General features: G+C 45.9%; 10 non-coding genes across 10 annotated transcripts; 5 read left to right on the top strand and 5 right to left on the bottom strand.

Annotated features, from left to right (window-relative positions):
* Window positions 1–416: 416 nt before the first annotated feature.
* On the bottom strand, window positions 417–488 carry TRNAE-UUC (transfer RNA glutamic acid (anticodon UUC)). Its single transcript has one exon. It is a non-coding gene; the product is annotated as a tRNA-Glu (tRNA).
* Window positions 489–608: 120 nt separating this feature from the next.
* Window positions 609–681, top strand: TRNAM-CAU (transfer RNA methionine (anticodon CAU)). The gene has a single exon. It is a non-coding gene; the product is annotated as a tRNA-Met (tRNA).
* Window positions 682–4,870: 4,189 nt separating this feature from the next.
* On the bottom strand, window positions 4,871–4,942 carry TRNAE-UUC (transfer RNA glutamic acid (anticodon UUC)). The gene has a single exon. It is a non-coding gene; the product is annotated as a tRNA-Glu (tRNA).
* Window positions 4,943–6,083: 1,141 nt separating this feature from the next.
* Window positions 6,084–6,155, bottom strand: TRNAE-UUC (transfer RNA glutamic acid (anticodon UUC)). Its single transcript has one exon. It is a non-coding gene; the product is annotated as a tRNA-Glu (tRNA).
* A 1,159-nt stretch (window positions 6,156–7,314) lies between these two features.
* Window positions 7,315–7,386, bottom strand: TRNAE-UUC (transfer RNA glutamic acid (anticodon UUC)). The gene has a single exon. It is a non-coding gene; the product is annotated as a tRNA-Glu (tRNA).
* A 120-nt stretch (window positions 7,387–7,506) lies between these two features.
* Window positions 7,507–7,579, top strand: TRNAM-CAU (transfer RNA methionine (anticodon CAU)). The gene has a single exon. It is a non-coding gene; the product is annotated as a tRNA-Met (tRNA).
* Window positions 7,580–8,619: 1,040 nt separating this feature from the next.
* On the top strand, window positions 8,620–8,692 carry TRNAM-CAU (transfer RNA methionine (anticodon CAU)). The gene has a single exon. It is a non-coding gene; the product is annotated as a tRNA-Met (tRNA).
* A 2,079-nt stretch (window positions 8,693–10,771) lies between these two features.
* Window positions 10,772–10,843, bottom strand: TRNAE-UUC (transfer RNA glutamic acid (anticodon UUC)). The gene has a single exon. It is a non-coding gene; the product is annotated as a tRNA-Glu (tRNA).
* A 120-nt stretch (window positions 10,844–10,963) lies between these two features.
* On the top strand, window positions 10,964–11,036 carry TRNAM-CAU (transfer RNA methionine (anticodon CAU)). Its single transcript has one exon. It is a non-coding gene; the product is annotated as a tRNA-Met (tRNA).
* A 1,040-nt stretch (window positions 11,037–12,076) lies between these two features.
* Window positions 12,077–12,149, top strand: TRNAM-CAU (transfer RNA methionine (anticodon CAU)). Its single transcript has one exon. It is a non-coding gene; the product is annotated as a tRNA-Met (tRNA).
* The last annotated feature ends 1,330 nt before the right edge of the window (window positions 12,150–13,479 follow it).

The raw sequence follows: 13,479 nt of genomic DNA, 5'->3' as shown, positions 1-13,479 counted from the left end.
ACGCATGTGCGTACGCCAAAGCGCACACAATGCGTGACAATTTCTGGTGCCCAGTGGCCTATTTAAAGCTAGCAGCATAAGCCATTAGTTGCTGGATGATCTTCAGCTTCCCCTGTGAGTTCCTGTGATCCTGATATTATTCATGTGTGAAAATTCATGTGCCAGTGCGCATATACGTACGCCAAAGCGCGTGCATGAGCCATTAGTTGCTGGATGAACTTCAGCTTGCCCTGTGAGTTCCTGTGTTCCTGATAGTATTTCATTTCCTGTCCTGACCCGGCTTGACCTGTCTTGTCTGCATCCCTGGCTTTGACCCTTGGTACTTTGACAACAAGGGAATGATTGGAGGTTACAATGGAAAAACAGCTTGGAGGTTTCAGCACTAGGAGTGTGCGGGTCGTTAAAAAGACTTGCTTTTCCCATACCGGGAGTCGAACCCGGGCCGCCTGGGTGAAAACCAGGAATCCTAACCGCTAGACCATATGGGAAAACTAGCTGCCTTGTTTTGAGAAAAATAGAGAAAACCAAAGGGAAAAAAAGATGTGCCACCGCCATCAGCTTCCAAGTATGGTGGCCAGCTATGACACACATATCACTTTCACTAATTGGCCTCGTTAGCGCAGCAGGTAGCGCGTCAGTCTCATAAACTGAAGGTCGTGAGTTCGATCCTCACATGGGGCACTACTCTCTAACCATTTTGTGAGCCTTGGGGTCCTTAATCTATGAAAAACACTACTCTTCATCCCTTAGGTCTTGTAGGAAACCATATGGATGGAAAATTGACCGGAAGATCAAGCTTTCAGTGCTCTTTTGCCTTCCACCATATTCCACCCAGCTAAAATCTTTAGCTCTGCATCCAACAGACCTTGCAAGATACAATGTCTACTCATCCTGGAACAACAGAGGCATTTTCCATCTATGTGACATGCTTCCCTTAGTTTCATCACACAGAAAGAACAAAGCACCGAGGAATTCAAAAGGGCTTTTTCAAAGGTGTGGAAAAAAAAGATGATGTCTCTGTCAGAGAATGGTTTGCAGAAGATTGGCACATAGATATTTGCCAATGCAAATGTGCAGAAGAGCGAGAACGGCCGAGAAACTTCATGTGCTAGTACGCATGTGCGTACGCCAAAGCGCACACAATGCGTGACAATTTCTGGTGCCCAGTGGCCTATTTAAAGCTAGCAGCATAAGCCATTAGTTGCTGGATGATCTTCAGCTTCCCCTGTGAGTTCCTGTGATCCTGATATTATTCATGTGTGAAAATTCATGTGCCAGTGCGCATATACGTACGCCAAAGCGCGTGCATGAGCCATTAGTTGCTGGATGAACTTCAGCTTGCCCTGTGAGTTCCTGTGTTCCTGATAGTATTTCATTTCCTGTCCTGACCCGGCTTGACCTGTCTTGTCTGCATCCCTGGCTTTGACCCTTGGTACTTTGACAACAAGGGAATGATTGGAGGTTACAATGGAAAAACAGCTTGGAGGTTTCAGCACTAGGAGTGTGCGGGTCGTTAAAAAGACTTGCATTTTCCATACCGGGAGTGGAACCCGGGCTGCCTGGGTGAAAACCAGGAATCCTAACCGCTAGACCATATGGGAAAACTAGCTGTCTTATTTTGAGAAAAATAGAGAAAACCAAAGGGAAAAAAAGATGTGCCACCGCCATCAGCTTCCAAGTATGGTGGCCAGCTATGACACACATATCACTTTCACTAATTGGCCTCGTTAGCGCAGCAGGTAGCGCGTCAGTCTCATAATCTGAAGGTCGTGAGTTCGATCCTCACACGGGGCTCTACTCTCTAACCATTTTGTGAGCCTTGGGGTCCTTAATCTATGAAAAACACTACTCTTCATCCCTTAGGTCTTGTAGGAAACCATATGGATGGAAAATTGACCGGAAGATCAAGCTTTCAATGCTCTTTTGCATTCCACCATATTCCACCCAGCTAAAATCTTTAGCTCTGCATCCAACAGGCCTTGCAAGATACAATGTCTACTCATCCTGGAACAACAGAGGCATTTTCCATCTATGTGACATGCTTCCCTTAGTTTCATCACACAGAAAGAACAAAGCACCGAGGAATTCAAAAGGGCTTTTTCAAAGGTGTGGAAAAAAAAGATGATGTCTCTGTCAGAGAATGGTTTGCAGAAGATTGGCACATAGATATTTGCCAATGCAAATGTGCAGAAGAGCGAGAACGGCCGAGAAACTTCATGTGCTAGTACGCATGTGCGTACGCCAAAGCGCACACAATGCGTGACAATTTCTGGTGCCCAGTGGCCTATTTAAAGCTAGCAGCATAAGCCATTAGTTGCTGGATGATCTTTAGCTTCCCCTGTGAGTTCCTGTGATCCTGATATTATTCATGTGTGAAAATTCATGTGCCAGTGCGCATATACGTACGCCAAAGCGCGTGCATGAGCCATTAGTTGCTGGATGAACTTCAGCTTGCCCTGCGAGTTCCTGTGTTCCTGATAGTATTTCATTTCCTGTCCTGACCCGGCTTGACCTGTCTTGTCTGCATCCCTGGCTTTGACCCTTGGTACTTTGACAACAAGGGAATGATTGGAGGTTACAATGGAAAAACAGCTTGGAGGTTTCAGCACTAGGAGTGTGCGGGTCGTTAAAAAGACTTGCATTTTCCATACCGGGAGTGGAACCCGGGCTGCCTGGGTGAAAACCAGGAATCCTAACCGCTAGACCATATGGGAAAACTAGCTGTCTTATTTTGAGAAAAATAGAGAAAACCAAAGGGAAAAAAAGATGTGCCACCGCCATCAGCTTCCAAGTATGGTGGCCAGCTATGACACACATATCACTTTCACTAATTGGCCTCGTTAGCGCAGCAGGTAGCGCGTCAGTCTCATAATCTGAAGGTCGTGAGTTCGATCCTCACACGGGGCTCTACTCTCTAACCATTTTGTGAGCCTTGGGGTCCTTAATCTATGAAAAACACTACTCTTCATCCCTTAGGTCTTGTAGGAAACCATATGGATGGAAAATTGACCGGAAGATCAAGCTTTCAGTGCTCTTTTGCCTTCCACCATATTCCACCCAGCTAAAATCTTTAGCTCTGCATCCAACAGACCTTGCAAGATACAATGTCTACTCATCCTGGAACAACAGAGGCATTTTCCATCTATGTGACATGCTTCCCTTAGTTTCATCACACAGAAAGAACAAAGCACCGAGGAATTCAAAAGGGCTTTTTCAAAGGTGTGGAAAAAAAAGATGATGTCTCTGTCAGAGAATGGTTTGCAGAAGATTGGCACATAGATATTTGCCAATGCAAATGTGCAGAAGAGCGAGAACGGCCGAGAAACTTCATGTGCTAGTACGCATGTGCGTACGCCAAAGCGCACACAATGCGTGACAATTTCTGGTGCCCAGTGGCCTATTTAAAGCTAGCAGCATAAGCCATTAGTTGCTCGATGATCTTCAGCTTCCCCTGTGAGTTCCTGTGATCCTGATATTATTCATGTGTGAAAATTCATGTGCCAGTGCGCATATACGTACGCCAAAGCGCGTGCATGAGCCATTAGTTGCTGGATGAACTTAAGCTTGCCCTGTGAGTTCCTGTGTTGCTGATAGTATTTAATTTACTGTCCTGACCCGGCTTGACCTGTCTTGTCTGCATCACTGGCTTTGACCCTTGGTACTTTGACAACAAGGGAATGATTGGAGGTTACAATGGAAAAACAGCTTTGAGGTTTCAGCACTAGGAGTGTGCGGGTCGTTAAAAGGACTTGCATTTCCCATAACGGGAGTCGAACCCGGGCCGACTGGGTGAAAACCAGGAATCCTAACCGCTAGACCATATGGGAAAACTAGCTGCCTTGTTTTGAGAAAAATAGAGAAAACCAAAGGGAAAAAAAGATGTGCCACCGCCATCAGCTTCCAAGTATGGTGGCCAGCTATGACACACATATCACTTTCACTAATTGGCCTCGTTAGCGCAGCAGGTAGCACGTCAGTCTCATAATCTGAAGGTCGTGAGTTCGATCCTCACACGGGGCACTACTCTCCAACCATTTTGTGAGCCTTGGGGTCCTTAATCTATGAAAAACACTACTCTTCATCCCTTAGGTCTTGTAGGAAACCATATGGATGGAAAATTGACCGGAAGATCAAGCTTTCAGTGCTCTTTTGCCTTCCACCATATTCCACCCAGCTAAAATCTTTAGCTCTGCATCCAACAGACCTTGCAAGATACAATGTCTACTCATCCTGGAACAACAGAGGCATTTTCCATCTATGTGACATGCTTCCCTTAGTTTCATCACACAGAAAGAACAAAGCACCGAGGAATTCAAAAGGGCTTTTTCAAAGGTGTGGAAAAAAAAAAGATGATGTCTCTGTCAGAGAATGGTTTGCAGAAGATTGGCACATAGATATTTGCCAATGCAAATGTGCAGAAGAGCGAGAACGGCCGAGAAACTTCATGTGCTAGTACGCATGTGCGTACGCCAAAGCGCACACAATGCGTGACAATTTCTGGTGCCCAGTGGCCTATTTAAAGCTAGCAGCATAAGCCATTAGTTGCTGGATGATCTTCAGCTTCCCCTGTGAGTTCCTGTGATCCTGACATTATTCATGTGTGAAAATTCATATGCCAGTGCGCATATACGTACGTCAAAGCGCGTGCATGAGCCATTAGTTGCTGGATGAACTTCAGCTTGCCCTGTGAGTTCCTGTGTTCCTGATAGTATTTCATTTCCTGTCCTGACCCGGCTTGACCTGTCTTGTCTGCATCCCTGGCTTTGACCCTTGGTACTTTGACAACAAGGGAATGATTGGAGGTTACAATGGAAAAACAGCTTGGAGGTTTCAGCACTAGGAGTGTGCAGGTCGTTAAAAGGACTTGCATTTCCCATACCGGGAGTCGAACCCGGGCCGCCTGGGTGAAAACCAGGAATCCTAACCGCTAGACCATATGGGAAAACTAGCTGCCTCGTTTTGAGAAAAATAGAGAAAACCAAAGGGAAAAAAAGATGTGCCACCGCCATCAGCTTCCAAGTATGCTGGCCAGCTATGACACACATATCACTTTCACTAATTGGCCTCGTTAGCGCAGCAGGTAGCGCGTCAGTCTCATAATCTGAAGGTCGTGAGTTCGATCCTCACACCATTTTGTGAGCCTTGGGGTCCTTAATCTATGAAAAACACTACTCTTCATCCCTTAGGTCTTGTAGGAAACCATATGGATGGAAAATTGACCGGAAGATCAAGCTTTCAGTGCTCTTTTGCCTTCCACCATATTCCACCCAGCTAAAATCTTTAGCTCTGCATCCAACAGACCTTGCAAGATACAATGTCTACTCATCCTGGAACAACAGAGGCATTTTCCATCTATGTGACATGCTTCCCTTAGTTTCATCACACAGAAAGAGCAAAGCACCGAGGAATTCAAAAGGGCTTTTTCAAAGGTGTGGAAAAAAAAGATGATGTCTCTGTCAGAGAATGGTTTGCAGAAGATTGGCACATAGATATTTGCCAATGCAAATGTGCAGAAGAGCGAGAACGGCCGAGAAACTTCATGTGCTAGTACGCATGTGCGTACGCCAAAGCGCACACAATGCGTGACAATTTCTGGTGCCCAGTGGCCTATTTAAAGCTAGCAGCATAAGCCATTAGTTGCTGGATGATCTTCAGCTTCCCCTGTGAGTTCCTGTGATCCTGATATTATTCATGTGTGAAAATTCATGTGCCAGCGCGCATATACGTACGCCAAAGCGCGTGCATGAGCCATTAGTTGCTGGATGAACTTCAGCTTGCCCTGTGAGTTCCTGTGTTCCTGATATTATTCATGTGTGAAAATTCATGTGCCAGTGCGCATATACGTACGCCAAAGCGCTTGCATGAGCCATTAGTTGCTGGATGAACTTCAGCTTGCCCTGTGAGTTCCTGTGTTCCTGATAGTATTTCATTTCCTGTCCTGACCCGGCTTGACCTGTCTTGTCTGCATCCCTGGCTTTGACCCTTGGTACTTTGACAACAAGGGAATGATTGGAGGTTACAATGGAAAAACAGCTTTGAGGTTTCAGCACTAGGAGTGTGCGGGTCGTTAAAAGGACTTGCATTTCCCATACCGGGAGTCGAACCCGGGCCGCCTGGGTGAAAACCAGGAATCCTAACCGCTAGACCATATGGGAAAAATAGCTGCCTCGTTTTGAGAAAAATAGAGAAAACCAAAGGGAAAAAAAGATGTGCCACCGCCATCAGCTTCCAAGTATGGTGGCCAGCTATAACACACATATCACTTTCACTAATTGGCCTCGTTAGCGCAGCAGGTACCGCGTCAGTCTCATAATCTGAAGGTCGTGAGTTCGATCCTCACACGGGGCACTACTCTCTAACCATTTTGTGAGCCTTGAGGTCCTTAATCTATGAAAAACACTACTCTTCATCCCTTAGGTCTTGTAGGAAACCATATGGATGGAAAATTGACCGGAAGATCAAGCTTTCAGTGCTCTTTTGCCTTCCACCATATTCCACCCAGCTAAAATCTTTAGCTCTGCATCCAACAGACCTTGCAAGATACAATGTCTACTCATCCTGGAACAACAGAGGCATTTTCCATCTATGTGACATGCTTCCCTTAGTTTCATCACACAGAAAGAACAAAGCACCGAGGAATTCAAAAGGGCTTTTTCAAAGGTGTGGAAAAAAAAGATGATGTCTCTGTCAGAGAATGGTTTGCAGAAGATTGGCACATAGATATTTGCCAATGCAAATGTGCAAAAGAGCGAGAACGGCCGAGAAACTTCATGTGCTAGTACGCATGTGCGTACGCCAAAGCGCACACAATGCGTGACAATTTCTGGTGCCCAGTGGCCTATTTAAAGCTAGCAGCATAAGCCATTAGTTGCTGGATGATCTTCAGCTTCCCCTGTGAGTTCCTGTGATCCTGATATTATTCATGTGTGAAAATTCATGTGCCAGTGCGCATATACGTACGCCAAAGCGCGTGCATGAGCCATTAGTTGCTGGATGAACTTCAGCTTGCCCTGTGAGTTCCTGTGTTCCTGATATTATTCATGTGTGAAAATTCATGTGCCAGTGCGCATATACGTACGCCAAAGCGCTTGCATGAGCCATTAGTTGCTGGATGAACTTCAGCTTGCCCTGTGAGTTCCTGTGTTCCTGATAGTATTTCATTTCCTGTCCTGACCCGGCTTGACCTGTCTTGTCTGCATCCCTGGCTTTGACCCTTGGTACTTTGACAACAAGGGAATGATTGGAGGTTACAATGGAAAAACAGCTTTGAGGTTTCAGCACTAGGAGTGTGCGGGTCGTTAAAAGGACTTGCATTTCCCATACCGGGAGTCGAACCCGGGCCGCCTGGGTGAAAACCAGGAATCCTAACCGCTAGACCATATGGGAAAACTAGCTGCCTCGTTTTGAGAAAAATAGAGAAAACCAAAGGGAAAAAAAGATGTGCCACCGCCATCAGCTTCCAAGTATGGTGGCCGGCTATGACACACATATCACTTTCACTAATTGGCCTCGTTAGCGCAGCAGGTAGCGCGTCAGTCTCATAATCTGAAGGTCGTGAGTTCGATCCTCACACGGGGCACTACTCTCTAACCATTTTGTGAGCCTTGGGGTCCTTAATCTATGAAAAACACTACTCTTCATCCCTTAGGTCTTGTAGGAAACCATATGGATGGAAAATTGACCGGAAGATCAAGCTTTCAGTGCTCTTTTGCCTTCCACCATATTCCACCCAGCTAAAATCTTTAGCTCTGCATCCAACAGACCTTGCAAGATACAATGTCTACTCATCCTGGAACAACAGAGGCATTTTCCATCTATGTGACATGCTTCCCTTAGTTTCATCACACAGAAAGAACAAAGCACCGAGGAATTCAAAAGGGCTTTTTCAAAGGTGTGGAAAAAAAAGATGATGTCTCTGTCAGAGAATGGTTTGCAGAAGATTGGCACATAGATATTTGCCAATGCAAATGTGCAGAAGAGCGAGAACGGCCGAGAAACTTCATGTGCTAGTACGCATGTGCGTACGCCAAAGCGCACACAATGCGTGACAATTTCTGGTGCCCAGTGGCCTATTTAAAGCTAGCAGCATAAGCCATTAGTTGCTGGATGATCTTCAGCTTCCCCTGTGAGTTCCTGTGATCCTGATATTATTCATGTGTGAAAATTCATGTGCCAGTGCGCATATACGTACGCCAAAGCGCGTGCATGAGCCATTAGTTGCTGGATGAACTTCAGCTTGCCCTGTGAGTTCCTGTGTTCCTGATAGTATTTCATTTCCTGTCCTGACCCGGCTTGACCTGTCTTGTCTGCATCCCTGGCTTTGACCCTTGGTACTTTGACAACAAGGGAATGATTGGAGGTTACAATGGAAAAACAGCTTTGAGGTTTCAGCACTAGGAGTGTGCGGGTCGTTAAAAGGATTTGCATTTCCCATACCGGGAGTCGAACACGGGCCGCCTGGGTGAAAACCAGGAATCCTAACCGCTAGACCATATGGGAAAACTAGCTGCCTTGTTTTGAGAAAAATAGAGAAAACCAAAGGGAAAAAAAGATGTGCCACCGCCATCAGCTTCCAAGTATGGTGGCCAGCTATGACACACATATCACTTTCACTAATTGGCCTCGTTAGCGCAGCAGGTAGCGCGTCAGTCTCATAATCTGAAGGTCGTGAGTTCGATCCTCACACGGGGCACTACTCTCTAACCATTTTGTGAGCCTTGGGGTCCTTAATCTATGAAAAACACTACTCTTCATCCCTTAGGTCTTGTAGGAAACCATATGGATGGAAAATTGACCGGAAAATCAAGCTTTCAGTGCTCTTTTGCCTTCCACCATATTCCACCCAGCTAAAATCTTTAGCTCTGCATCCAACAGACCTTGCAAGATACAATGTCTACTCATCCTGGAACAACAGAGGCATTTTCCATCTATGTGACATGTTTCCCTTAGTTTCATCACACAGAAAGAACAAAGCACCGAGGAATTCAAAAGGGCTTTTTCAATGGTGTGGAAAAAAAAGATGATGTCTCTGTCAGAGAATGGTTTGCAGAAGATTGGCACATAGATATTTGCCAATGCAAATGTGCAGAAGAGCGAGAACGGCCGAGAAACTTCATGTGCTAGTACGCATGTGCGTACGCCAAAGCGCACACAATGCGTGACAATTTCTGGTGCCCAGTGGCCTATTTAAAGCTAGCAGCATAAGCCATTAGTTGCTGGATGATCTTCAGCTTCCCCTGTGAGTTCCTGTGATCCTGATATTATTCATGTGTGAAAATTCATGTGCCAGCGCGCATATACGTACGCCAAAGCGCGTGCATGAGCCATTAGTTGCTGGATGAACTTCAGCTTGCCCTGTGAGTTCCTGTGTTCCTGATAGTATTTCATTTCCTGTCCTGACCCGGCTTGACCTGTCTTGTCTGCATCCCTGGCTTTGACCCTTGGTACTTTGACAACAAGGGAATGATTGGAGGTTACAATGGAAAAACAGCTTTGAGGTTTCAGCACTAGGAGTGTGCGGGTCGTTAAAAGGACTTGCATTTCCCATACCGGGAGTCGAACCCGGGCCGCCTGGGTGAAAACCAGGAATCCTAACCGCTATACCATATGGGAAAACTAGCTGCCTTGCTTTGAGAAAAATAGAGAAAACCAAAGGGAAAAAAAGATGTGCCACCGCCATCAGCTTCCAAGTATGGTGGCCAGCTATGACACACATATCACTTTCACTAATTGGCCTTGTTAGCGCAGCAGGTAGCGCGTCAGTCTCATAATCTGAAGGTCGTGAGTTCGATCCTCACACGGGGCACTACTCTCTAACCATTTTGTGAGCCTTGAGGTCCTTAATCTATGAAAAACACTACTCTTCATCCCTTAGGTCTTGTAGGAAACCATATGGATGGAAAATTGACCGGAAGATCAAGCTTTCAGTGCTCTTTTGCCTTCCACCATATTCCACCCAGCTAAAATCTTTAGCTCTGCATCCAACAGACCTTGCAAGATACAATGTCTACTCATCCTGGAACAACAGAGGCATTTTCCATCTATGTGACATGCTTCCCTTAGTTTCATCACACAGAAAGAACAAAGCACCGAGGAATTCAAAAGGGCTTTTTCAAAGGTGTGGAAAAAAAAGATGATGTCTCTGTCAGAGAATGGTTTGCAGAAGATTGGCACATAGATATTTGCCAATGCAAATGTGCAGAAGAGCGAGAACGGCCGAGAAACTTCATGTGCTAGTACGCATGTGCGTACGCCAAAGCGCACACAATGCGTGACAATTTCTGGTGCCCAGTGGCCTATTTAAAGCTAGCAGCATAAGCCATTAGTTGCTGGATGATCTTCAGCTTCCCCTGTGAGTTCCTGTGATCCTGATATTATTCATGTGTGAAAATTCATGTGCCAGTGCGCATATACGTACGCCAAAGCGCGTGCATGAGCCATTAGTTGCTGGATGAACTTCAGCTTGCCCTGTGAGTTCCTGTGTTCCTGATATTATTCATGTGTGAAAATTCATGTGCCAGTGCGCATATACGTACGCCAAAGCGCTTGCATGAGCCATTAGTTGCTGGATGAACTTCAGCTTGCCCTGTGAGTTCCTGTGTTCCTGATAGTATTTCATTTCCTGTCCTGACCCGGCTTGACCTGTCTTGTCTGCATCCCTGGCTTTGACCCTTGGTACTTTGACAACAAGGGAATGATTGGAGGTTACAATGGAAAAACAGCTTTGAGGTTTCAGCACTAGGAGTGTGCGGGTCGTTAAAAGGACTTGCATTTCCCATACCGGGAGTCGAACCCGGGCCGCCTGGGTGAAAACCAGGAATCCTAACCGCTAGACCATATGGGAAAACTAGCTGCCTCGTTTTGAGAAAAATAGAGAAAACCAAAGGGAAAAAAAGATGTGCCACCGCCATCAGCTTCCAAGTATGGTGGCCGGCTATGACACACATATCACTTTCACTAATTGGCCTCGTTAGCGCAGCAGGTAGCGCGTCAGTCTCATAATCTGAAGGTCGTGAGTTCGATCCTCACACGGGGCACTACTCTCTAACCATTTTGTGAGCCTTGGGGTCCTTAATCTATGAAAAACACTACTCTTCATCCCTTAGGTCTTGTAGGAAACCATATGGATGGAAAATTGACCGGAAGATCAAGCTTTCAGTGCTCTTTTGCCTTCCACCATATTCCACCCAGCTAAAATCTTTAGCTCTGCATCCAACAGACCTTGCAAGATACAATGTCTACTCATCCTGGAACAACAGAGGCATTTTCCATCTATGTGACATGCTTCCCTTAGTTTCATCACACAGAAAGAACAAAGCACCGAGGAATTCAAAAGGGCTTTTTCAAAGGTGTGGAAAAAAAAGATGATGTCTCTGTCAGAGAATGGTTTGCAGAAGATTGGCACATAGATATTTGCCAATGCAAATGTGCAGAAGAGCGAGAACGGCCGAGAAACTTCATGTGCTAGTACGCATGTGCGTACGCCAAAGCGCACACAATGCGTGACAATTTCTGGTGCCCAGTGGCCTATTTAAAGCTAGCAGCATAAGCCATTAGTTGCTGGATGATCTTCAGCTTCCCCTGTGAGTTCCTGTGATCCTGATATTATTCATGTGTGAAAATTCATGTGCCAGTGCGCATATACGTACGCCAAAGCGCGTGCATGAGCCATTAGTTGCTGGATGAACTTCAGCTTGCCCTGTGAGTTCCTGTGTTCCTGATAGTATTTCATTTCCTGTCCTGACCCGGCTTGACCTGTCTTGTCTGCATCCCTGGCTTTGACCCTTGGTACTTTGACAACAAGGGAATGATTGGAGGTTACAATGGAAAAACAGCTTTGAGGTTTCAGCACTAGGAGTGTGCGGGTCGTTAAAAGGATTTGCATTTCCCATACCGGGAGTCGAACACGGGCCGCCTGGGTGAAAACCAGGAATCCTAACCGCTAGACCATATGGGAAAACTAGCTGCCTTGTTTTGAGAAAAATAGAGAAAACCAAAGGGAAAAAAAGATGTGCCACCGCCATCAGCTTCCAAGTATGGTGGCCAGCTATGACACACATATCACTTTCACTAATTGGCCTCGTTAGCGCAGCAGGTAGCGCGTCAGTCTCATAATCTGAAGGTCGTGAGTTCGATCCTCACACGGGGCACTACTCTCTAACCATTTTGTGAGCCTTGGGGTCCTTAATCTATGAAAAACACTACTCTTCATCCCTTAGGTCTTGTAGGAAACCATATGGATGGAAAATTGACCGGAAAATCAAGCTTTCAGTGCTCTTTTGCCTTCCACCATATTCCACCCAGCTAAAATCTTTAGCTCTGCATCCAACAGACCTTGCAAGATACAATGTCTACTCATCCTGGAACAACAGAGGCATTTTCCATCTATGTGACATGTTTCCCTTAGTTTCATCACACAGAAAGAACAAAGCACCGAGGAATTCAAAAGGGCTTTTTCAAAGGTGTGGAAAAAAAAGATGATGTCTCTGTCAGAGAATGGTTTGCAGAAGATTGGCACATAGATATTTGCCAATGCAAATGTGCAGAAGAGCGAGAACGGCCGAGAAACTTCATGTGCTAGTACGCATGTGCGTACGCCAAAGCGCACACAATGCGTGACAATTTCTGGTGCCCAGTGGCCTATTTAAAGCTAGCAGCATAAGCCATTAGTTGCTGGATGATCTTCAGCTTCCCCTGTGAGTTCCTGTGATCCTGATATTATTCATGTGTGAAAATTCATGTGCCAGCGCGCATATACGTACGCCAAAGCGCGTGCATGAGCCATTAGTTGCTGGATGAACTTCAGCTTGCCCTGTGAGTTCCTGTGTTCCTGATAGTATTTCATTTCCTGTCCTGACCCGGCTTGACCTGTCTTGTCTGCATCCCTGGCTTTGACCCTTGGTACTTTGACAACAAGGGAATGATTGGAGGTTACAATGGAAAAACAGCTTTGAGGTTTCAGCACTAGGAGTGTGCGGGTCGTTAAAAGGACTTGCATTTCCCATACCGGGAGTCGAACCCGGGCCGCCTGGGTGAAAACCAGGAATCCTAACCGCTATACCATATGGGAAAACTAGCTGCCTTGCTTTGAGAAAAATAGAGAAAACCAAAGGGAAAAAAAGATGTGCCACCGCCATCAGCTTCCAAGTATGGTGGCCAGCTATGACACACATATCACTTTCACTAATTGGCCTTGTTAGCGCAGCAGGTAGCGCGTCAGTCTCATAATCTGAAGGTCGTGAGTTCGATCCTCACACGGGGCACTACTCTCTAACCATTTTGTGAGCCTTGAGGTCCTTAATCTATGAAAAACACTACTCTTCATCCCTTAGGTCTTGTAGGAAACCATATGGATGGAAAATTGACCGGAAGATCAAGCTTTCAGTGCTCTTTTGCCTTCCACCATATTCCACCCAGCTAAAATCTTTAGCTCTGCATCCAACAGACCTTGCAAGATACAATGTCTACTCATCCTGGAAC

Source organism: Lithobates pipiens, unplaced genomic scaffold (assembly GCF_037356315.1).
Source record: "Lithobates pipiens isolate NorthernLeopardFrog02 unplaced genomic scaffold, aLitPip1_a1.2 Scaffold_8, whole genome shotgun sequence".
Classification (NCBI taxonomy): Eukaryota; Metazoa; Chordata; class Amphibia; order Anura; family Ranidae; genus Lithobates; species Lithobates pipiens.
Note: the sequence above shows the minus strand (reverse complement) of the source record. Positions and strands in the feature narration are given on the sequence as shown.